The sequence below is a fragment of the Bos indicus genome, chromosome 8 (genome assembly GCF_029378745.1).
Source record: "Bos indicus isolate NIAB-ARS_2022 breed Sahiwal x Tharparkar chromosome 8, NIAB-ARS_B.indTharparkar_mat_pri_1.0, whole genome shotgun sequence".
NCBI lineage: Eukaryota > Metazoa > Chordata > Mammalia > Artiodactyla > Bovidae > Bos > Bos indicus.
In genome coordinates, this window is record NC_091767.1 from 23,241,535 (window position 1) to 23,266,716 (window position 25,182).

At 41.5% G+C, this 25,182-nt stretch overlaps 1 pseudogene; it reads left to right on the forward strand.

The window, feature by feature from the left end:
* Nucleotides 1-2,009: 2,009 nt before the first annotated feature.
* Nucleotides 2,010-18,151, forward strand: LOC109562673 (interferon alpha-2-like; annotated as a pseudogene).
* The last annotated feature ends 7,031 nt before the right edge of the window (nt 18,152-25,182 follow it).

Sequence of the window (25,182 nt, forward strand, 5' to 3'; positions counted from 1 at the left end):
GTAAGTGAAAAGTAATCATGAAATTATTAACAAGTTTACATCCACTAAAAACAGAAATGTAAAAGTATATTAAAGACTTGTTTTAATACAAAGAAAATTTAATTTAAATAATGTTTATTAAAATGCTATTGTTAAAATTATACTTTAAATACCTTATATATATTTATTATAAAACTGGAAACTTGAAATATTTCATTTAAAATAAGTATATTAATTAAATAGGAAATTAATTTAAAAATAAATTGCTGTGTTTTAAAAATATTCCTACTTTTTAGCTACTGAATACTTAACACCCCCAATTCACGGCTGAATCCTTGAAAGACACTCTGAAAGTTCCAGAGCATTCCAGGAGCTCACTGTTTTCTGGTCACTTGCCCAGGTGGTGGCCGCAGTCTGTCTCAGCCCTAGGAAGTCCCCTCAAACCGTCCCATGGTTATTTGTCCCCTGGCCACCGCTGAGTTCTCCTCTGTCTGCAACGCACTGCCAGGGTCCCATAGCCAGTCTCATCGCCTTGGCTGTTTCTCACGTTGTCCAAAATAGCTCTAAGCCTATAGTCTCACAGACTCCACCTGGCCTCTCTTTGTGTTCAAGGCCCTCCCATCGTCCCATCGCCCATAGTCTCACCCCCACCGCCGGGTTTAACTTTGTCCACACCGCAGTTCTATCGTCCCATCGCAATGTTCTCACCGCCTCCGCTGTTTTACACGTGTCCGCGATGCCCTCTGACTTCCCAGGGCAAACACTGACAGTCTCATCGCCACCGCAGGTTCTCCTGTGCGCGCATCGCCTTCGCGTGGTCCCATTCCCTATAGGCTCATCGCCGCCGCCGGGTTTCATTTTTTTTCAATGCAGTCCCAGTCTTCCCACCGCCCAAGGTCTCATCCCACCGCCGTGTTTCACTTTCTGCACAACGCCTTCCCATTGCGCCTTAGCGAAGAGTGTCCTCGCCAGCGCCAGGTTCCCCTTTGTGCGCAACGCCCTTGCATCGTCCAGTAGCCAATTGTCTCATCGCTGCCACAGTTTCACACTGTGCACAACACCCTCTCAGCGTCCCATAGACAAATGTCTCATCGCTGTGGCTGGCTTTCACTTTGTCCGCATCGCCATCCACGCTTCTCAAAGCCAAAAGTCTCAAAGCCACCGCCGATTACCCCTTGGTGTCCAGCTCCCGCCCACGGTCTCATCACCTATAGGCTCACGGCCGCCGCCGGTTTCCCCTTTGTGCACAACAATGCTGTCCTGTCTTCCCATCGCCAATAATCCCATCTCCACCGTGGTGTTTCACTTTTCTTCAAAGCTGCCCCATACTCCCATCGCCCAAGGTCTCATCTCCACAGCCTGGTTTAACTTTGACCTCTACTCTGTCCCATTGTCCCATAGCAAATAGTCTCATCGCCACCGCAGGTCCTCCTGTGCGCGCATCCCCTCCGGTCGTCCCATAACCAATGGTCTCCTCGCTGATCCCTAGCCTCACTTTGTCCTCAACGCTGTCATAAGGTCACATCGGCTGTACTCCCATCGCCACCGCCGGGTATCGCCCTCCCATCGCCCCGTAGCAGATAGTATCATCGCGGCCACCATGTTCCATTTTGTGCTCAACGCCCTCCCACAGTCCCACAGTGAATAGTCTCATAGCGGCCACTGTGTTACACTTTGTTCTCCAAAAGCTCTCCCATCATCCCACAGCAAATCGTCTCCTAGCCACCGCGAGATTCGACCTGTGAGCAACACTCCAGCAGGGTGCCACAGTGAATAGTCTCTTAGCTGCTGTGCTCCATCTGCGCAATGCCCAACCCCCCACCCCCGCCCCTCCCCGTGGCAGCAGAGCCAGTAGTGTCATCACTGCCACTGTGTTTCTCTTGGTACACAACGCCCTCCCATTGTTCCACAGCCAATAGTCTCCTCACCACCACGGGACTCCACCGTGATTGCAACGCAAGCCGCCACCACCCCCCACCCCAAATCATTAGGGACAGCCAATATCTCATCGCCGCACAGCCAATAATCTCATGGCGGCTACAATGTTTCACTTTGTCAGCAACGCCCCCTACATCGCCCTGTAACCAATTGTCTTATGCCCACCCTGTAGAATGCAAAAGTAGGAAGTCAAGAGATAACTGGAATAACAGGCAAATTTAGACTTAAGTACAAAATGAAGCAGGGCAAAGGCTAACAGTTTTGCCAAGGGAATGCACTGGTCATACAAACACCCTTTGCCAACAACACAAGAGACCACTCTACACATGGACAAAACCAGATGGTCAATACTGAAATCAGTTTGATTATATTCTTTGCAGTCAAAGATGGAGAAGCTCTACACAGTCAGCAAAAATAAGACCAGGAGCAGACTGTGGCTCAGATCATGAACTCCTTATTGCCAAAGTGAAGTAAAGTGAAGTGAGGTCACCCAGTCCTTCCTGTTTGACTCTTTATGACCCGATATACTGTAGCCTACCAGGCTCCTCCGTCCGCAGAATTTTCCAGGCAGGAGTACTGGAGTGGGTTGCCATTTCTTTCTCCAGGGGATCTTCCTGATCCAGGGATTGAATTCAGTCTCCCACATTGCAGGCAGACACTTTACCATCTGAGCCACCTGGGAAGCCCAAATTCACCCTTAAAATGAAGAAAGTAGGGAAAAACACTAGATCATTCTGGTATGACCTAAATCAAATCCCTTGTGATTACACAGTGGAAGTGACAAATAGATTCAAGGGATTAAATCTGATAGACAGAGTGCCTGAAGAACTATGGATGGAAGTTCATGACATTGTACAGGAGGCAGGGATCAAGACCATCCCCAAGAAAAAGAAATGCAAAAAGGCAAAATGGTTGTCTGAGGAGGCCTTACAAATAGTTGAGAAAAGAAGAGAAATGAAAGGCAAAGGAGAAAAGGAAAGATATACCCATTGAAATGCAGCATTCCAAAGGATAGCAAGGACAGAAAAGAAAGCCTTCCTCAGTGATCAATGCAAAGAAACAGAGGAAAACAGTAGAATGGGAAAGACTAGAGATCTCTTCAAGAATCTTTGTATCTTAGAGATACCAAGAGAATATTTAATGCAAAGACAGGCAACAAAAAATGGACAGAAATGGTATGGACCATTTTTCTAACAGAAACACAAGATATTAAGAAGAGGTGGCAAGAATACATAGAACTACACAAGAAAGATCTTCATCACCCAGATAACCATGATGGTGTGATCACTCACCTAGAGCCAGACATCCTGGAATGCAAAGTCAAGTGGGCCTTAGGCAGCATCACTACGAACAAAGCTAGTGGAGGTGATGGAATTCCAGTTGAGCTATTTCAAATCCTAAAAGATGATGCTGTGAAAGTGCTGCACTTAATATGCCAGCATATTTGGAAAACTCAGCAGTGGCCACAGGACTGGAAAAGGTCAGTTTTCACTCCAGTCCCTAAGAAAGGCAATGCCAAAGAATGCTCAAAATACCGCACAATTGCACTCATCTCACACGCTAGTAAAGTAATGCTCAAAATTCTCCAAGTCAGGCTTCAGCAACACGTGAACCGTGAACTTCCAGATGTTCAAGCTGGTTTTAGAAAAGGCAGAGGAATCAGAGATCAAATGGCCAATATCTGTTGGATCATAGAAAAGCAAGAGAATTCCAGAAAAACATGTATTTCTGCTTTATTGATTAAGCCAAAGCCTTTGACTGTGAAGATCACAACAAACTGTGGAATATTCTTGAAGGGTTGGGAATATCAGACCACCTGACCTGTCTCCTGAGAAACCTGTATACAGGTCAAGAAGAAACAGTTAGAACCGGACATGGAACAACGGGCTGGCTCCAAACTGGGAAAAGAAGTATAGCAAGGCTGTATATTGTCACCCTGCTTATTTAACTTATATGCAGAGTACATCATGCAAAATGCTAGGCTGTATGAAGCACAAGCTGGAATCAAGAATGCCAGGAGAAATATCAATAACGTTAGATATGCAGGTGATACCACCCTTATGCAGAAAGTGAAGAAGAACTAAAGAGCCTCTTGATGAAAGTGAAAGAAGAGAGTGAAAAACCTGGCTTAAAACTCAACATTCAAAAACTAAGATCATGGCATCTCGTTCTACCACTTCATGGAAAATAGATAGCGAACAATGGAAACAGTGACAGACTTTATTATCTTGGGCTCCAAAATCACTGCAGATGGTGAGTGTAGCCATGAAATTAAAAGACACTTTCTCCTTGGAAGAAATGCTATGACCAACCTAGACAGCATATTAAAAAGCAAAGACATTACTTTGCCAACAAAGGTCTGTCTAGTCAAAGCAATGGTTTTTTTAGTAGTCATGTGTGGATGTGAGATTTGGTCTATAAAGAAAGCTGAGTGCCGAAGAATTGATGCTTTTGAACTGTGGTGTTGGAGACGAACTTTGCGAGCCCCTTGGACTGCACCAAGATCAAACCAGTCCATCCTAGAGGAAATCAGTCCTGAATATTAATTGGAAGGACTGATGCTGAAGCTGAAAAGCCAGTAATTTGGCCACCTGATGTGAAGAACTGACTCACTGGTAAAGACCCTGATGCTGGGAAAGATTGAAGGCAGGAGGAGAAGGGGTGACAGAAGATGAGATGGTTGTATGGCATCACTGACTCGATGGACATGAGTTTGAGCAAGCTGTGGGAGTTGGTGATGGACCAAGGGAAGCCAGGGGTGCTGCAGTCCATGGGGTTGCAAAAAGTCGGACATGACTGACCAACTGAAATGAATGAATGATTCGGGGACACAGGTACCTTTTGTTCAGTGGCTTTTTCCATCATCAGCTCATGTGACTCCAAATTGAATGTGGTACTTGAATTACTACACTCGCCAGTAAAGGGATGAAGTCTGGTGGTTCACAGGGGATGTTTCCAAACACCAGGACTACACAGGGCAAGAGCACTTCCTCTCACATTCCATGGCCTGGATTTATCCTCATGTGAATCTCACTGCAATCAAGTTGTGAAATTATTGGGTGAGGAATGCATGAAAAAATAAGTTCAGGGTGCTGACTTTCAAAAATGCACAACATGAAAGTTGAAAGTTTTTGAGGGGGCAAAAAGAGGACTGTAGCCCAGGAGACAGCACATCAGATAGCTCTGAGAAGCTGTTCCAAAAAGGCACAGAGGGATATATGTGATTTTGGTGAAGGGAGAGTACATGTAATCATGTGCCTATTTTTTGTAGAAGTTTTCCGCCAGTTCCGTGAAGGTTTCTTGGAGTCACAAGAAGCAGTCATCACCATGAAGGATGTTCCTACTTTCTAGATATGAGGAGATAGAAGAATCAGGTTCATAAAATGGGCTCCTGAAAACATCTAACCTTCTGAAGACTTGTTCTGCCAGTTTTCCCTGCTCACAGCATGCCTCACTTCTGCTTTCCACCCTGAATTCCTTTCCAGGGGTGTTAAAAATCAGCAGCTGCAAGAGCACATGATTAAATCCTTGTAGGTAGATGGCAAGTGCCGATGGCACGTGCTAGTTTGTACTTGACAGGACATGAGACCACGTTCACGTTTGCACTATTTGTCCAAATGAAGTTCTGGGTAGGGGTCGAGGGGAACAAGTAATGTTCTTGCTTGCACACACTTTGTTAAAATACAATCTGACCCGAATGCTTTTTCTCCAAGTTCAGCTTTGGGGAGAACGACAAGAATGCCAGTCATAGTTCACAGTATCATCGACTGTTTGAAAGAAACGTCCAAGCTGATCCCCAAAGGCATTGCCTACAGGAAAATATCCACAGTGTAGACAGGTTACTTGCTGTTTCCTTACTACCCAAAGGAGACAAGAAAAGAAGAATCAGGCAATTCCTTGCAAGTACTTGAGGATGACTGAAGAAAAACTGATGAGTGAGTCCTCCATTTGGGTCCACAATCACGAGTCTCATTCTGATCTAAATATAGGAAATGGAAAGTTGAACTCAGTCTTCCTGAAAATGATCTTCAAAAAATATCACACACGTGCTGTGGGCAAGGACCAAAGAAGACTAAAACAAAATTTTTGTAGCAATGAAGAGTTAACCGTTAAAACTAATTGCAACTTATGAAACACTATATAAAATATTTGACAGATTATTACGCTTAGTCTATTAATTACCACTGCTGCTGCTGCTGCTGCTAAGTCTCTTCAGTCGTGTCCGACTCTGTGCGACCCCATAGACGGCAGCCCATCAGGCTCCCCCGTCCCTGAGATTCTCCAGACAAGAACACTGGAGTGGGTTGCCATTTCCTTTTCCAATGCATGAAAGTGAAAAGTCAAAGTGAAGTCGCTCAGTCGTGTCCGACTCTTAGCGACCCCATGAACTGCAGCCCACTAGGCTCCTCCATCCATGGGATTTTCCAGGCAAGAGTACTGGAGTGGGGTGCCATTGCCTTCTCTGATTAATTACCACTAACAGTCATTTGCCTGGAGAATCCCAGGGATCGGGGAGCCTGGTGGGCTGCCGTCTATGGGTTGCACTTCAGTCGGACACGACTGAAGTGACTTAGCAGCAGCAACAGCCACTTAATTAGTTTTCCTGTTACCCTGCTGATGAGATAGCATTTATGTTGCAGGAAGGTAAATAATACAGGATAAGATAACAATTCAAGTAAACATCTGTTTTCCACCCTTTTATGTTAAAGTGGCAACACACATGTGTATACTTATTTAATATAAATTGTACATGTGTGTGTATATATATACACACATATTGTTCAGTTGCTAAGTTGTATCCGAGTCTTTGTGACACCATGAACTGCAGTAAGCCAGGCTTCCCTGTCCTTCACCATCTACTGGAGCTTGCTCAAACTCATGTCCATTTAGTCAGTGATGCCAAGCAACCATCTCATCCTCTGTTACCCTCTTCTCCTTCTGCCCTCAGTCTTTCCCAGCAACAGGGTCTTTTTCAATGAGTTGTTTTCTTCTCAGCAGGTGGCCAAAGTATTAAAGCTTCAGCACCAGTCCTTCCGATGATTATTCAGGGTTGATTTCCTTTAGGATTGACTGAATTAATCTCCTTGCTGTCCAAGAGACTCTCAAGAGTGTTCTCCAGCACCACAGTTCGAAAGCACCAATTCTTCAGCACTCAACCTTCTTTTTTTTTTTTTTTATCATTTACCTCCCCTTTCTTTTTCTTTTTTAAATTTTATTTTATTTTTAAACCTTACAATATTGTATTGGTTTTGCCAAATATCGAAATGAATCCGCCACAGGTATACATGTGTTCCCCATCCTGAACCCTCCTCCCTCCTGCCTCCCCATACCATCCCTCTGGGTCGTCCCAGTGCACCAGCCCCAAGCATCCAGTATCGTGCATCGAACCTGGACTGGCGACTCGTTCCATATGTGATATTATACGTATTTCAATGCCATTCTCCCAAATCATCCCACCCTCTCCCTCTCCCACAGAGGCCAAAAGACTGTTTTATACATCAGTGTCTCTTTTGCTGTCTTGTATACAGGGTTATTGTTACCATCTTTCTAAATTCCATATATATGCATTAGTATACTGTATTGGTGCTTTTCTTTCTGGCTTACTTCACTCTGTATAATAGGCCTTCTTTCTGGTCCAACTCTCACATCCCTACAACTACTGGAAAAACCATAGCTTTGACTACATGGACCTTATGGCAAAGTGATGTCTCTGCTTAACACACTGTCTAGGTTAGTCATAGCTTTTCTTTCCAGGAGCAAGCATCTTTTGATCTGTGGCTGCAGTCACCCTCTGTAGTGATTTTGGACTCCAAGATAATGAAATCTGACAGTTTCCACTTTTTCCTCATCTATTTTCCATAAAGTAATGGGACTGGATGCCATGATCTTCAATTTTTGAATGTTGATACACCTATACACGAATAGGTAGATAGATAGATATCGGGGGGGGGGGTCTGTTTTAGCTATGCCTCACATTGGTTCTCTAAAAAGGTGGTTACTTCAGAGCAGGGGAAAAAAATAGATCTTATATGTCATTTACTTGATGGCTGAAGATTTCAAATTTGAATTTTGAAATTAATATTATAATGGAAAATTTATTTATTGAGATTGGCATATTCATTCCAAAAATCCTTCTCTCTGTTTTGTTTTCCATGCAAACAATCTAAATTATGATAACACAGAATGAAATATTCTAAATGCAAAAGAGATGTTTCAAAGATTAGAACATTTAAAAAGAATTTGAAACTACAACATTTCCATGTTTAATCCTGATGCTTCTCTATGTTAAAACTAATTAAACTCTATTTGAACTTACAATATAACAGATGAGGTGGCACTACTGGTACAGAATATGCCTGTAAATGCAGAAGACACAAGAGATGTGGGTTCCATCCCTGGCTTGGGAAGATCCTCTGGAGAAGGAAATGACAACCACTTCAGTATTCTTGCCTGAACTATCCTTTGGACAGAGGAGCCTGGCATGCTACAGTCTATGGGGTCACAAAGAGTCAGACATGACATAGCGACTAAACAACAATAATCATGCAGAAAGCTATACAACCAGAGAAACAAAAAAGGAAAGTTTGTGTTTGATTTTAGATGTGATTATGTTTCACATAAGAAAACAATTCACGTCTTGGAGTTCACAGATATCACTGGAAGTCCCAATGCTGGAATGGTTCTATATTTAGTTAAAATCTGAGGATAAAAGGTCTATTTTGTGTAATAAAATTTAAAAAACTTATAACCCTGATAGGAAACCATGTCAGATCTGAAATACTATCAAGAACATAAGAAAAGTACTTTACCTTATTTTTTAAATTACATACCATTTGTAGCTCATCATGAACAAATATATCAGCGTCAAGTATGTTTCATCAAGAAAAATAGTAAAACAATAGAAAAATAATTAATTCACTTTATGGAAGTGAAAAAATAGATAGGTTTAATGTATGAAATTGATACACTGGAAAACATGATATTGACACGAAAATGTCCATGGCTAAGAGTATAAAAATAGAGGAAAAATGGCAAATGCATGTAATAATGAAAATCCATTTTTTTCCTTTATTGAAAAAGATGAATATGTGTATCTGAAAGACATATATTTCACATTATAGAATCACTACGGTGAATGATCATTTATTTTGCTTCACTTCTGTATTTGTTACTTTGTGTTTAAATTGGTAGGACAGCAAAATGTTCTTTGATTTCCAATTTTCTGTCTTCTTTCCAGCTGGAGTTCAGAGACCAATATAGCCAGTCTCTAAGCCAGTGTTTGATGGCAGCGTAACTCCAGTTCATGTATCATTTGTTTCGACTGCATCATTCACTAGTCAAGAAAGACTCCAAAGCTGAGGACCTGGAACACAGAAAAGGAAGGCTGCCTCAGATATTCATTCTCTCAGTGCTTTAGCTTGCTCCTTGCTCCAGTCCAACGCTGGATAACAGATCCCTGAAGAAAGATCATGAGGGACTTCCAGGAACACATGGAGAGCCTGGTGTGATGAAGTAACCCCTGCTGCTTAAACTCTCCTCTCAGACCTAACCTGGGTCAGCTGCTTTCTTGGTTAAAGCTCCTGGGGTAGCCAACAAAGTGGAAGAATCCATGTGACACTCAACACAGATTTTCCCGTTGTTTCCTTAGTTGTATATGTACCTAGATATAGTTTCAACATGTCTTGAAAAATAGGTCAGGAGACATGATGTCTAATGATGGCAACAGTATCATCATCATTCAAAAAGATTTTGACCCCCAGGATGAGAACTGTCTTCAGAACAAGTTTACAAGCTAGATAAGAATACGAAACTCATTGCTATATCCTCATATGCTTCACCTTAAAATGAGAATTGTTTAATTCAAGTTGATTAGGGCCTTATTGACCACAAGACTCCAAAAATTTTCCAGTTATCGCATTTGGAATACATGGCACTCATTTTGCAAACTGCATCCAACTTACCATCATTCTCAGTGCATTCAAAATTAACATTTTTATTTTCTTGAATAAGGAGTCAATTTATTTTCATTTAACTTTTGGATATTCCCCTCTGTTTATACCTGAACAGAACTTCACAAGCATTTCTATTGGTATCATATGTCTTGTGAACCTTTACTATGTTGACTAAAAGCAAAAGTCCTAGTAAGAACTAGAAGTGAATAGTCACATCAGTGGAAGTTACTTTGTAAAGTTTATTATTATTTTTGGCTGTGACAGCCACGTGGCTTATGAGACCTTTGTTCCCTGACTGGGGATTGAACCCAGACCCACGGCAGTGAAAGTACTGAATCCTAACCACTGAATGGCCAAGGAAGTCTCAAATCAAATTTCGCAGTTTTAGTTTTTCAGTTTTTCACTCAAGTATCCAGAGAAACTGAGAGGGTCAGTTCCTAGGCAGGTTGATAGGGAGTCTAGGGGTCCCCAAGGAGAGAGGGGTCTGGAATTCTCCAGGAGGAAGAAAGGACAAACTTTTTTTCTTTCTCCGCATTCCTTAGGATTATATAATAATAATGTATCCTGCCTGAGGACAGTCTTTGGATTAAACCTTCTGGCTAATTCTGTTATCTTAAAATGTAAATTATGGGAGTGGGTCTGATGAGGTCTTTACAACCTCCAGACATTCTTTGGATTATATAACCTCATTGTTAACACTAGCAAGCGGGTACTCTTTCTGCCCTCTTCTGATGCCTATGTCAGAAGCTTTCTCTATCTCCTTTATACTTTAATAGAACTTTATTACACAAAAGCTCTGAGCGATCAAGCCTCATCTCTGGCCCCGGATTGAATTCTTCTCCTACGGGGGCCAAGAATCCTGGTGTCTTCGCGTGATTCAACAACAACCTTTCAAAACTCTAAATTGCTTTAACATTATATATTTGCTCTAAATAAATGACTGTTGGAGAACTGAAGGGAATATGATAAGGGTCATGAAACATGTAAATGTCATGTTAAAAGTAACGCATCAATCCAATATGTTTGAGACCCAAACTGATAAAGGTTAAAATAATAAATATTAATAGAATCCACTTAAACTGTTGATTTATTTAAAACACAAACTCCACTGTAACTTGCAAGAGGAAAAAAACCTAAAGTCAAATAATACCAAATACTTAATACCAAAACAAGGACAACACAGAGGCAGGCCAAAACAGAGCAAGAAAATATAATGAAGGAAATAATTAGAGGTAGCAATTTAATATAAACGAGATCTTTTTCATTAATATAATATTGATATCCTTGAGAGTTAAAACACGTTAAATTTGAGAAAGTAGGTCAACATATATAAGAAACAAATGGAATTTACAATTAAATATAAAAACACTTGAGCTAAATTTCAAATAGTATAAACACTGAGTAAAGAAGGTAACGTTATGTAGTAACGTGAACAGAAACTCGGTGGCACTGAAGTTTTACCTCAATGCTGTGCTTGAGCTGAGTCGCTTCAGTCGTGTCTGACTCTCTGTGAGTCTGTGGACCATAGGCTGCCAGGCTCTTCTGTCCATGGGATTCTCCAGGCAAGAATACTGGAGTGGGTTGCCATGCCCTCCTCCAGGGGATCTTCCTGACCCAGGGATCAAACTGGTGTCTGCTCTGTCTCCTGAATTGGCAGGCAGGTTCTCTACCATTAGTTCCACCTGGGAAGCCCAGCACAATGCTATTAGTCTGTAAAAAACCATATAGAAAAGTAATAAAGAGAAGATTTCAAAATATGATTTAGAAGAGGAAATTAGTGATCAACATGCTTGAGCCCTTAACCTAGAATAGGAAATATAATTTGTTACAAATATTTATAAATCATTCATGAAAATTATCATACATTAGACTTACACTGAAAATATCCATAAAGATGGAAGGCTAACTCCTCAAAATAACCATTTTGTCCTGACCTGGATGTCAGATTCTTTTATGGATCAGAGACTGGGGGGAGGTGAGGAAACAAAGCAAAGTGAGAGTGAAGTCGCTCAGTCGTGTCCGACTCTGCGACCCGTGGACTGTTGTCCACAAAGCTCCTCCGTCCATGGGATTCTCCAGGCAAGAATACTGGAGTGGGTTGCCATTTCCTTCTCCAAAGGACCTTTTAATTCCTGTAAATATCTCCCAGAATGTCTAGTAAGCCTCAGGTAGGGGCATGTGTTAATTGTACTTCCTTACAATCATTTCATGGGTGCTGTGAAATGGAATATCTCATGTCACGTCAACAAACCAAGATGTCACATCTATCTGTGATTCTGGCCTTCCCAAATGTGAATTTCTGTTCCACCTGGTAAGTAGCCAAGTAGGGCATCTGTGCCATTGCCACACAAAGAATCACAGTCCTTCACAGGTAGGTGGGGTCAGGTTATCCCCTGAGGCAGGCCATTATGGTTGTTTCAGTTTAGTTCAGTTCAGTTGCTCAGTCGTGTCTGTCTCTTTGCGACCACGTGGACCGCAGCACGCCAGGCCTCCCTGTCTATCACCAACTCCTGGAGCTTACTCAAACTCATGTGCATTGAGTTGGTGATGCCATCCAACCATCTCATCCTCTGTCGTCCCCTTCTCCTCCTGCCCTCAGTCTTTCCCAGCATCAGGGTCTTTTCAAATGAGTCAGTTCTTTGTATCAGGTGTCCAAAGTATTGGAGTTTCAGCTTCAACATAAGTCATTCCAATGAACACTTAGGACTGGTCTCCTTTTAGGATGGACTGGTTGGATCTCCTTGCAGTCCAAGGGACTCTCAAGGGTCTTCTCCAATAACACAAAGAGTTAAAGTCATAGAAGCAGATCCAGTGGAAATTCAAAATTAACCCTTCCCGGTTACAAGCTCAGACTACACCAGGTGATTCATTTCACTTCAGTTCAGTTCAGTTACTCAGTCATGTCCAACTCTCTACAACCCCATGGACTGCAGCACCCCAGGCCCCCCTGTTCATCACCAACTCCAGGAGTTTATTCAAACTCATGTCCATTGAGTCAGTGATGCCATCCAGCCATTTCATCCTCTGTCACCCCCTTCTCCTCCCACTTTCAATCTTTCCCAGCATCAGGGTCTTTTCCAATGAGTCAGTTCTTTGCATCAGGTGTCCAAAGTATTGGAGTTTCAGCTTAGGCATCAGTCCTTTCAATGAATATTCAGGACTGATTTCCTTTAGGACGGATTGGTTGGATCTCCTTGCTGTCCAAGGGACTTTCAGGAGTCTTCTCCAACACCACAGTTCAAAAGCATCAATTCTTTGGTGCTCAGCTTTCTTTATAGTCCAACTCTCACATCCATACATTAATATTGGGAAAAGCATAGCTTTGACTAGATGGACCTGTGTTGGCAAAGTAATGTCTCTGCTTTTTAATAAGCTGTCTAGGTTGGTCATAACTTTTCTTCCAAGGAGCAAGCATCTTTTAATTTCATGGCTGCAGTGACCATCTGCGGTGATTTTGGAGCCTCTAAAAATAAAGTCTGTCACTGTTTCCCCATCACTTTTCCATGAAGTGATGGGACCAGATGCCATGATCTTAGTTTTCTGAATGTTGAGTTTTAAGCCAATGTTTTCACTCTCCTCTTTCAGATGATTGATCCTCCAAAATTCACTTTCAAGAAAATAAAGTGTAACTACCTCTCCCTCCAAGTGTTCAGGTGTTTAGAATGTGTCTTTGCTGCTTTTCAGCAGTGTAAGGCGAGTGCAGAGAAAAAGAGAGTGAGTTGGGCAGTCAGGCAAGAAAAGGGAAATTTACTAGAGGGAAAGGAGAGGGTGACTGGCCCTTAAGGAGAACCAGCTTCCTCCCTTTCTGACAGGGTCCTACTTATACCCCACCAATGAAAAATTTTCTGAAGGGTTGGTTAATTTTTAGCCTGTAGTTGAGTCCTGTGGTCACATAGCTGGAGGTCTAGAATCTGGTGGTCTTGTAGCTTTGAGAAGATAGGCACCAGTGAGAAAGCAGAATGCAATTTGGGCAGTTTGGTCAGTCTCATAGATCACTGTAATTTTATTCTCTGTTTGCAAGGTTGACATAATGAGTCATAGTATCAATGAGACCCCGTGTGGGTCCTATCAGACAGCCGCTCTGTATTAGTCCAGGTAATTGTCCTTGCTATGTCTAAGCAACCCAGTTTTCTTTCCTACTTTTGTATAATTTTCATATTGTTACCTCTTCTTTGTTATTTGTATTTCACTTGGTAAAAGCTGTCCTGATGCTTCTGCAGTCTTTTCTATTTCAATTTTGAGGTTTGTTGCAAAAATAAAGGAAGGGAAAATGTAAGTGAAAAGAAGAGGAAATGTATTTCTTATGTGATTTTTCAAGATATCAAAACTTTCCACTCTCATTGAACATTCCTAGAAAGTAAAAGTGAGCAGTGAATGAAAAAGTGACACACAAAGGTAAAGAGAAACAATGTAATTGAAAAAAAAAAAACTACAGTGACATTTTCTCTGTTCAAATGACAAAATGTCACTTAACTACACAAATGGGGATGAAGAGCTCTACAGAGTGACAGGTTTCAGACCACCCCATGTGAGACGGTTTAGCTGCAGACAGAGCTGGAGGAGGGTAGCAGGCTCTTAGGTGGAGTGTTACCTAAGAGGCAAGTTGTCAGCTTTGCTAACTCCCAGCATCTATTTACTTATTTTTATTTGTCTGTTTACATTACTCACTCTTCATGGACGTTATCTGATTCTGAGGATATAGACCTATTAACTCACCATGAAAGAGACTGGGTCACAGATTAGACAGCCATTTTATTCACGTCTGAGAGGTCAGCTGTTACCTGGAAGCTACTAGGTATAAGTGATTTGGACAGGACGTCATGTTCACATAAGAGATGAGACTAGATGTAATAATGTTGACCACTGAGCTGAGGATTAAAGGAAGGGAAGCAGGTCATCTCAGGGAAATTCGATACAGTTCCCATAGTTAGATGTGTGAATTTTCCCCCTCGTGGGAATGGCTAGTATATACTGAATGCTTCTATGTCTTGTCCAGGCATGGTCAGAAGCATGCTATGTCATTCAATCTTCCCAACAATCCAGTGAAACAAATATGATTATCATTTCCATACAAGAGGAAAACCAGGGTGCTGAAGGTCACATAGCCAGTATAGGATGGAGCTGGGACATCAACCTAGGCAAACTTGCCCCCATGTCCAGTGTCTCAAGCACTGGACTGAGCTATCTCCTCTGACAAAGTGCTTCCTATTTCAGAGGAACTTAGTAAGTTCTTCCTCTCCAATTCCTATTCTTCTTTGTCACAAATGTGTCATTTGTTCATTCCAGGAACATTACAATCATTACATTACAATTAAAGAGGATACAGTTCCCATTGCCCTTGCTAACTTCCAGTCCTATGTTTCAAGTGGTGTTTTGTTGATATCTACAGAGTAGCCTGGCAGACTATGGACCATAGTTTCAAAAAGAGTTGGACACAGCTGAAACAACTTAGCAACAACTGAACTTTGAGAATCCCTGTTTACATCTGAGAAAATATTTTGAGAAATTATCCAGAAAGTTTAAAAATCCATGTAAATTTACTCTTACTATCTTTGTTTTCAGAAGATTATAATTTTCTGAAATAGTCTTCAAATACTAGGTTTGAGTAGTCAAACTTTGGTGTGTATAGTTCTCTTATAACTGGCTCTAAAAAAAAAAAAAAAAAGAACTGGCTCTGTGGCCCACTCACTGGAAAAGACCGTGATGCTGGGAAAGACTGAGGGCAGGATGAGAAGGGGACAACAGAGGATGAGATGACGGGATCGCATCACCAACTCATTGGATATGAACTTGAGCAAATCTGACCAATAGAGAAGGACAGGGAAGCCTGGTGTGCTGTAGTCCATGGGGTAAAAGAGAGTGGACATGCCTTAGTGACGAACAACAATGGGACAGAGACCCCTCTGTGCACTTCCTCTGGGACAGACACCTTCCTGAATTCCCCACATGTACCATTACTGCCTTTAGGGATTTTACAATCTATCAGGGCAGTCAAATGTTACATAATTAGATGGATTACTTAATTACAACTGCATGTAGTGCAGCTAAAGGAGAATGCTTAAGGTTAATGAGGAATAACATGGAGGCAGAATAGTTTAGTGGTCAAGTACCACTTATGCAGTTAATCCTAACTAATCTCTCTGAGTTCTCAGTTTCCTTATTTGCAAACATGTCAATAATTAGAGTAATTATCTCATAAGGAAGCTGTGAAGATTACTGTCATGTTCATTAAAAACACTTTGCTGAGAGGCTGCATGTAAAAATTTCTGTCATTAATATAATTACAAATTATCTGTACCTTACAGAATTGGTAAAGACATGCCATTACAAGGGTTGAATGTAATTGCAACCTCAGTATCCCTGAGTGTATGGTAGATTAGGCACCCCACTCCAGTACTCTTGCCTGGAAAATCCCATGGACAGAGGAGCCTGGTAGGCTGCAGTCTATGGGGTCGCTCAGAGTCGGACACGACTGAGCAACTTCACTTTCACTTTTCACTTTCCTGCATTGGAGAAGGAAATGGCAACCCACTCCAGTGTTCTTGCCTGGAGAATCCCAGGGACGGGGGAGCCTAGTGGGCTGCCATCTCAGGGGTCCCACAGAGTCAGACACGACTGAAGCGACTTAGCAGCAGCAGCAGCAGCAGCCAGTACTCTTGCCTGGAAAACCCCATGGATGGAGGAGCCTGGTAGGCTGCAGTCCATGGGGTCGTTAAGTTGGACACGACTGAGTAACTTCACTTTCACTTTTCACTTTCATGCATTGGAGAAGGAAATGGCAACCTACTCCAGTGTTCTTGCTTGGAGAATCCCAGGGACGGGGGAGCCTGGGGGGCTGAAGTCCATGGGGTCGCACAGAGTCGGACACAACTGAAGCGACTTAGCAGTAGCAGCAGCAGAGGTATAAAGAGAAATAAACACAGGCAAAATTGAATTTTTTAGGACAACTAGCCGGAGAAGGCAATGGCAACCCACTCCAGTACTCTTGCCTGGAGAATCCCAGGGACAGAGGAGCCTGGTGGGCTGCTGTCTATGGGGTCACACAGAGTTGGACACGACTGGAGCATTTTAGCAGCAGCAGCAGCAGGACAACTAGCACCTAAAAAAGTGCCTTGTGGATTACAGTTGCAACATAATTCATTTTTAACAAATGATATCAGTGATATTGTTCCCTATCATGTCTCCAGTGAGCTTAAGGCCTACTCAGATATTGTAAAGGTACACACACAACTGAATTTTTTGAAGAAGGGAAAAAGGGTAAATAAGGAAAAAATGAGAAAAATCAAAAGCTTCTCTTATAAGCTCTTTTTATATTGAATATTTCTTGGTGACCTGGAAAAGTCACCATTTTGCATGAATTTTTCTCCCTTCTCTGACTTTGATCAGACTCTTCTCCCCAGGAACAACTAAGGAGGTGTGAGAAGCATGCTATACAGCTGTGTAGCTATGAACCACAGTGGCATGCATGATTTGATGTCCCCCACATAGGAACTCATTGCAAAAATTAGCACTTGTATAGATTTCATTACAAAGAGTAGAAAAAGAAAGGAAAGGGCAAACTGGAAAAACCCAGAAAATGAAAGTTTCTCTACTCACTCTTTAAGAGCCACCCATCACCCCAAGCCCTCAGAACTTGCCTACACCTCCCCTGCATGCAGTCCTGTGAGCCCCCAGTGTCCCAGTGGCCCTCCCCGTCACTGTGCTGCTGGCCCTTGGTGATGCTCTGCCCCAGCCCCACGTGCTCCCTGGGCTGTGAGCTGCCTTCGAGCCACGGCAATCTGGAAAGCTTCACATGTTGGAGTCAGATGGAGAGACTGCCCGCTGTGTCCTGTCTGAGGGACAGGACTGACTTCAGATTTCCTCAGACCCTGGTGCACGGGACCAGGCTTGAGAAGACAGAAGCCACAGCTGCTGTGCACGAGTTGCTCCAGCAGACCTTCCAGCTCTTCAGCACCACGGGCTCTTCTGCAGGTCGGGACGAGAGCCTCCTGGACAGATTCCTCGTGGGACTTGATCAGAAGTTGGAGGACCTGGACACGTGTCTGAGGGAGGGAAGGACACGGGAACAATCACCTCTAGGGAGTGAGAACTCCAGATAGGCTGTGAAGCGTTACTTCCAGTGAATCAGTGTGTATCTCAAAGAGAAAGAATACAGCCGCTGTGCCTGGGAGGTTGTTAGCGTGGAAATCAGAAGGTGCTTGGGTCTTTGCCAGCAAGCTCATCAGAAAACTCAGGAAATAAAAAAGACATTGAATGTGAAAACGGTTCATCTGGTCAACTAAATGGCTATTTTCTAAGACTCAAAGTGCAACCTTTAACTCTATTTTTGTGTCAGATGACATATAAGTAATAGCTAATATATGGGATTATATAAATGTATGTTAAATGCTTTGTTACCATAACTGTTTAAAACAGATTTAAGAATCCATTTTCCATATCTTAAAAACCTATAATATTTATTTATTTATTAAAATTATCAGAAATATTTAGGCTATTTATAGCATTTAAATATTTATTATTCATAAGATAGTTGTTTTGTATTATATTTTGTAGAAGACTACTATTTGTATTTAAGTAGTGGAAAGAAAAGTAGTTTTAAAAAAGCAAGCTGGCTTGCACACACCTTTGAACAAAATCTAACCCAAAGCCTGATCCTACAAGATAAACCTATACTGAAGTCACCTGAAGAAAGAGGGAACGGGGTTACCCACCCTGGGTCATAGAAGGAACAAGGGACAATTTGAGGAGGGAATGAATGGGATTCTTGAGACATAGATTAGAGGTGGGAGGGAGATAAGTGAAGAAAAGCCCAGATCATGCACACAGTTGCCTGCTTGGGGCCTGTAAGAACTGGAGCGCCTTCAAGGATTAGTGGAGAACCACATACATCGTGGGAGGTCAATCGCATATATGGGATCTAGGATCCTGGAGTAGGATGAATAAGGGAGAGCAAGTTTCCTACACTTGGCCACTCCTGAGAAAAGAGTCTTCCTAAATTGTTCAAATGGAGGCAAGAAGAACAAGGCGGGCTGGGGATTGCAGAGACAGCAAAGAGATGTGAGAATCAGTAGCTGCCATGATAAATGTGACTCTAAAGAAGTAAAGAGGGTTTCTTAAGCTTATTTATATATATTAAACACACATGTCATTGCTAAACTTTTAAATAACTCATACAAAGGAATGCCTACCCTTGACCTCTAGGAGGATATACCCTAATCCTATACTGTTAACAATTTAATGGGTATCCTTCTAGACATTTTCATATGTAGTTAATAAATCTATACATAGGGACATATTAATGTATATCACATAAATATCCATTTTTCATATACTTCAGTTTCTCATTTATTTATATTTCCTTGCAAATAGATGTTTGAGATATTTCTTCATTAGTACATAAAAAAGGATTGCCTAGTTATAAATTGCTGCATTATGTCTTAACTGCAAAACTAAGATAATCACAAAAGCTTACCTTGAAAGTGTGGCAAGATTAATTGCCTTAATTTATAGCACATGCTCAGAATGGTACCAGACACTTCCCAAGTGCTCCTTACGTTAAGTCTTCTATTTGAATCTGTCTAGCAGATTATTTCCTCATGTTCTGGGTCTGTGGTCAGGAAGATGAGGCAGTTCCCAGAGAGCTGTTCAGAGATAGATTCCTGCAGCTCACCCACTGCACAGCAAGAGGAGAAATAGCCATTCACTGGGATGACATTCAGAGAAGGCGATGGCACCCCACTCCAGTACTCTTGCCTGGAAAATCCCATGGACGGAGGAGCCTGGTAGGCTGCAGTCCATGGGGACGAGAAGAGTCAGACACGACTGAGTTCACTTTCACTTTCCACTTTAATGCATTGGAGAAGGAAATGGCAACCCACTCCTTTGTTCTTGCTTGGAGAATCCCAGGGACGGGGGAGCCTGGTGGGCTGCCGTCCATGGAGTCGCACAGAGTCGGACACGACTGAAGCGACTTAGCAGCAGCAGCAGGGATGACATTGCCAAGCCTACTGCAACAATTACTCAGAGTTCTAGACAGAAACAGGAAACATTCCTATGTGGCACAGAGGCCAGCTGTCTACAAGACACACCCCCACCCTCACTGGATTCTTTGTTTTCCCTGGACTTTAGGAGCCCAGAGTTTCAGCCAGGAAGACACAGGCGTCTGGCAGGCAGTCAGGACGATACTCTGCTCTGTGACTCAACTCAGCCAGGAGGCCAGGCCAGAGGGGATTCCCAGGCTGGATCCTGAAATTCCTTTTGGCAGCTTGCATTTAGTTTCCTTTTCACTTGTTGCATCAACTTCATTGCTATTTTTGCCTTCTGGGATTCATTACGCAATCTCTGATGATGTAACAAAATTCAAGTCACTTGTCGGTTTTGAGTATGTAGACGGCTTTGCTTTGGGCTGTTTCACTTTAAAGATTCAGAAACTACCTCAGAGACAGGAAACTCACCCAGAACCTACACAGTGCGACCTGCCCTCATGTCAGCAGGGTGGGGCAAGGGGGCCCCCGGAGGCTTGTTCAGCAGCTGCAGCCAATGTGTTGTCCTTTTAACCCTCTTCTCAACCATAGGTTGGCCCGACTCAATGCAGCCCTGATAGTTATTCTGAGAATTCAGAGTCCAGCTCAGAGAACAACCTGGGATCTGAAGGGAAAAGTAAATACAGGCTTGATGCAGACGGGCATGTTCTGAAAGGACCAGTCTGAGTGTCCAGCAGCAGTGGGTCCTGGCAGCAAACAGTGAAAACAAGGCCTGGGCTGCTCCTGCCTGTTCCTGGGCCATCGACCCTCTGATGGGTGCATTCTGAGAGTGACAGGGGTGAAGAGTGTAGGATCCTCTGGTTGGGTACATTCTGGAGGAGTTAGGAGAGTTAGCCAAGGCCCTGACCAAAATACCGAGTCCCAGCTGCATCTGAAGTGAGCAGGAGAAACACGGCAATGATTATTGTCCATGGCCTGTGAATGATGTCCTTAGTGTGAGTAAAGTGAAGAGAGAAGAGGCTGCAACCAGAGGCACTTAGATCTCTCTGCATATTGTCCCTTTTCACACCAGAGGGGAGGCCTGAGGAGGGGGTCTGGGCCCCCTGGCTGTGAGCACAGGGCAACCCCAGCCTGGGCAGAGTCAGCCTCAGGTGCTGAGAGAGGGCGAGAGGGAGGCCGAAGCTGGAAGGTGGGAAGACACGCTCTTCTCTCACGCTGGAGACGGACTTTCCATCGTGGTCCTGAAGTTTACAGGAACTCTCTTTGTCACCAAGCAAAATGTCTCCAGTCTACTCTGGCCTATTTTTAAATTTATATAATAGTATACATTTTCTTCTGAGGTGAGTGTCTTTCAATGACTGCTATATTTGTGCCTTTAGTTGTGGTTCTTTTTATTGTTATTAATAACCCTATTATCAGGATAGATAAAGTATTTATGCAATTTTAATGGGTATTTGGGCTGTTTCTAGTTTGGGACTCTTATGTATATTGCTGATCTGAATATTCTTTACTTCTATACTGATGCATATTTACATGATTCTCTCCCAGGGTAATTGCTAAGAGTGGACTTACTGGGTCATATTGTTGTTCAGTCGCTCAGTCATGTCCGATTCTTTGTGACCCCAATGGACTGCAACAAGACTTCCCAGTCCTTCACCGTCTCCCAGAGCTTGCTCAAACTCATATCCATTGAATCAGAGATGTCATCCAACCATCGTGTCCTCTGTCGTCCCACTCTCTTGCCTTCAGTCTTTCCCAGCATCGGGGTCTTTTCTAATGAGTCAGCTCATTAAAGGATTGCAGTTTCAGTTTCAGCATCAGTCCTTCTAATGAAGTTCAGGATTGATTTCCTTTAGGATTGACTGGTTTAATCTCCCTGCAGTTCAAGGGACTCTCAAGAGTCTTCTCCAACACCACAGTTCAAAAGCATCAATTCGTTAGTGTTCAGCCTTCATTATGGTCCAGCTCTTACATCCACATATTACTGGGTCATAGACCACAGGCTATGCATATTTTCAGCTTTGCTAGATAATGTTTTTGAAAGTAGTTGTACAAATATACACAACAAACATTAGTTGCTCCATATGGTCATCACACTTGCTATTTTCAGACCTTAATTTTTTATTTGCAGGCAATGTATTTATCTAAAAACTTGAAAAATCAACCAAACTTTTATATAGTGTTTGTAAAGCTGATCAGAGAAAAATAACAAAATTAGTTATTGTCATAAGCATATATATATGAAAATTCAAGGAAAACTTAGTTCATTAAAAATTAGCAAATGTCATGAAAAAATTTCATTCATACTTGCAACAATAAGAAAGCATAAATATATTGGAATGAACCTCAGAAAGAATGTGCAAGACACATAATCAAGCCAGCAGCCAAAATTTATTGAGAGATAGTTTTAAAATAGTTCAAGAAAATGGCAATATTTGTTTTACTTTATGACGTGGTTAGGACATGTTTGCTAAGTAAATGTTTGTTCACTAAAAGACCGTGTTTCTCAGGAGGAGGTGACCTTGACAGTCTCCTATTGCACACTCTGATTTCCCTTCTCACTGAGGCTTACTACCTCATCACGTGCTTACATGTCCCTTGCTCACTTACAAAGAGAGAAGTTGCTTAACTTCATTAACGATCAAGATTTAAAACATACTGTCTCAATGTTAGAGAAAAAAATTGTTATTTTTTCTGGCCATCTGAGTCAAAAATGCAATTATAGACTTGTACTTAGAGGTCAAAGGTAAAGACAAATTGTCCTGTCAAAGCTATTTTTAAAAAAACACTTAAATCTACACTTTATTCAAATCTCCTTATTCCTGTACCCACCACCCAGCCCCGCTGGTTGCAGGAATTTCATTTTTATTTATTTATGGCTGTGAGACTTGTGACATCTTATTAAATAGTTCCCCAACCAGGGATCCAAGCAGGATCCTGCAGTGAAAGCATGGAGTCCCAATCAGTGAAACTCAAGGGAATTCCCAGATCTCCTTAGTTTTTACCCAAAGTTGTTTTTCTGTCCTGGGATGCCATTTAGAATGGCACAGTACCTTTAATTTCCATGTTTCCTTAGGCACCTCAAGGCTGTGACAATTTCTCAGTAGTAGACTTTTTATGTTCTTATCAGTGGTATTATTTTGAAATGTCAATTTCCAATTTTTATTACTAATGTCAAAAGATGTGATTGATTTTAATATTGATCTTTTTTCAGTGACCTTGTTAAATTTATTTTAAAATTTCAATAGTTTATATGTCCTTTTGTATTTTGTATGTACACAATTACATCATCTTTAGATAGAAAAAAAATTATCTGAGACAGCAAGGGATTTGAACAGACCTCTTACAAAGAAAATATCTAAATTGTCAATAAGCATATGAAAATGTGCTGAACCTTATTAATAACTAGCAATATGAATTAAAACTCTAATAAGATATCACTCCGATTCACTAGAATGGCTAAAATTAAGAAGACTGGCAATACCAAGTGTTGAAAAGAAAGTAATACAACTGACATCCCATACTCTTGATAGTGAGAATATAAATTGGTGTAAACTTTGAAAAATATGTTTGTCATTATCTACTAAATCTGAACATATGCACATTCTATGAGCCAATTACTTCATCCTAGGCATATATCCAACAGAAGGCTACATAAATGTGCACCAAAAGATGCAAACAAGGATTTTCATAGCCAAAATTAATTATGCCGACATAAAGTCCGTGAAGGCAATCGAAAGAGACCTATTAGGAAGCACCTCATGAACACAATAGCAGGAAGTGGGAGGAGGACAAAGAGAAGAAAGCAGGAGTTCTTGTTTGCAATTCTGCACCCATCCCCTTCTTCCGGTTCCTCACTCTGGTCTTTCTTTCCAGTCTCTACAGCCATGAGAGCGCCTGGGCAGGACTTTTCCCTGCTTCAGTTCCCAATAACATTTGGGCCCATTCTTCTGTCCAGGGCACAACTTAGTGCCCTCTCTGCCTAAAGACTTCTCGAATGAAGTACAAAGCCACACTCTGGCATTCAAAAGCATCCCGAATATATCTTGAGCTGATTTTCCCACCATTGATCCCCTTGGTTCTTCACTCATAACTCATCCACAATTTGAAGCTCCTTCTACGTGGTCCCTGCAAACTCGGCAATTCTCCTGGCTCTGTGTAAGCTGCTCTCTCCATCTTGAGCTGTGCTCGCCACCATGAACCATCACCACAGGAGGCCAAGTGAGCACTTGACTAGCCCAATCTTAGCTGTACTATGACTGCAAAAGTATGCACAGTATTTTGAAGGAACTATGAAAGAGAGGAATGTAACTATCTCATTATTAATTTATATTGGTATATGTTGGAATGATAACATTTGGATATTTTGTGTTCAATAAAACACACTGTTAAAATTAACTTCACTTGTTTCTTTTTAATCTTTTGACATGGCTACTAGAAAAATTTAAATTGCCTGTATGGCTCCCATGATATTTCTTCTGAGCAGTGCTGAATACATTCTCTGGTAGCATATTGGAAAATCACAGAAAGAACAAATAATGTTTAGTTGCACAAATTAAATATAATTGCTATTAAAATGTTAGTATATTTCCTTTAGTTTATTTTTTTTCTATATACTTTTACATAGTGGCATTGTATCTACAATTTTATGCCCTGCTTTTGAATATAACTAGGTGCTTTTTATTTTCTAATGATACCAAAAAATATATTCCTTATAGAAAAAATTTTAATGTGAGAAAAGAAAGGGTAAAAATTTAGTAACATTTAAAAAATTCTTTGACACTAGATTATGAAAATACCTAAGAATCCTATCTCACAGATATTCTTTCATTATGGAGAAATTTTCATGTACAAACAGTTCTAAAGGAACAAAATGAAGAGGAAAGAATTTTCCTACTTGCTGCATCCTTACCTTAATATGCAAAATCAGATATTTAGATTATTCAAAGTATGTACAAAATAAATATACATTGCCCCTCAGTTATGGTCAAAAGGCATCCTACAAGAGAAATCATGAACTTTTATGTGTGGCCTGTATAACATTCATTTGCCTGCACAGAGATAAGACTTAATCTTTACTTTGGTATATTCTGGATAATTTGAGATTGCCAAATAAAGCAATAAATTAAAGTTGATAAAGATATGCAATATCTTGCTGCTTATGGTTAAGGCCTAAAAAAAACTCACGCAAACTTACCTTATACAAAAAAAACTCATGCAAACTTACCTTATACAAAAAATACAAAAATTATTTTCTACAATTGTTAAACTCTTAGAAATAAAGACCCTTTCACAAAAAGAACCCTGTAATAATTCAGTACAAATTGATT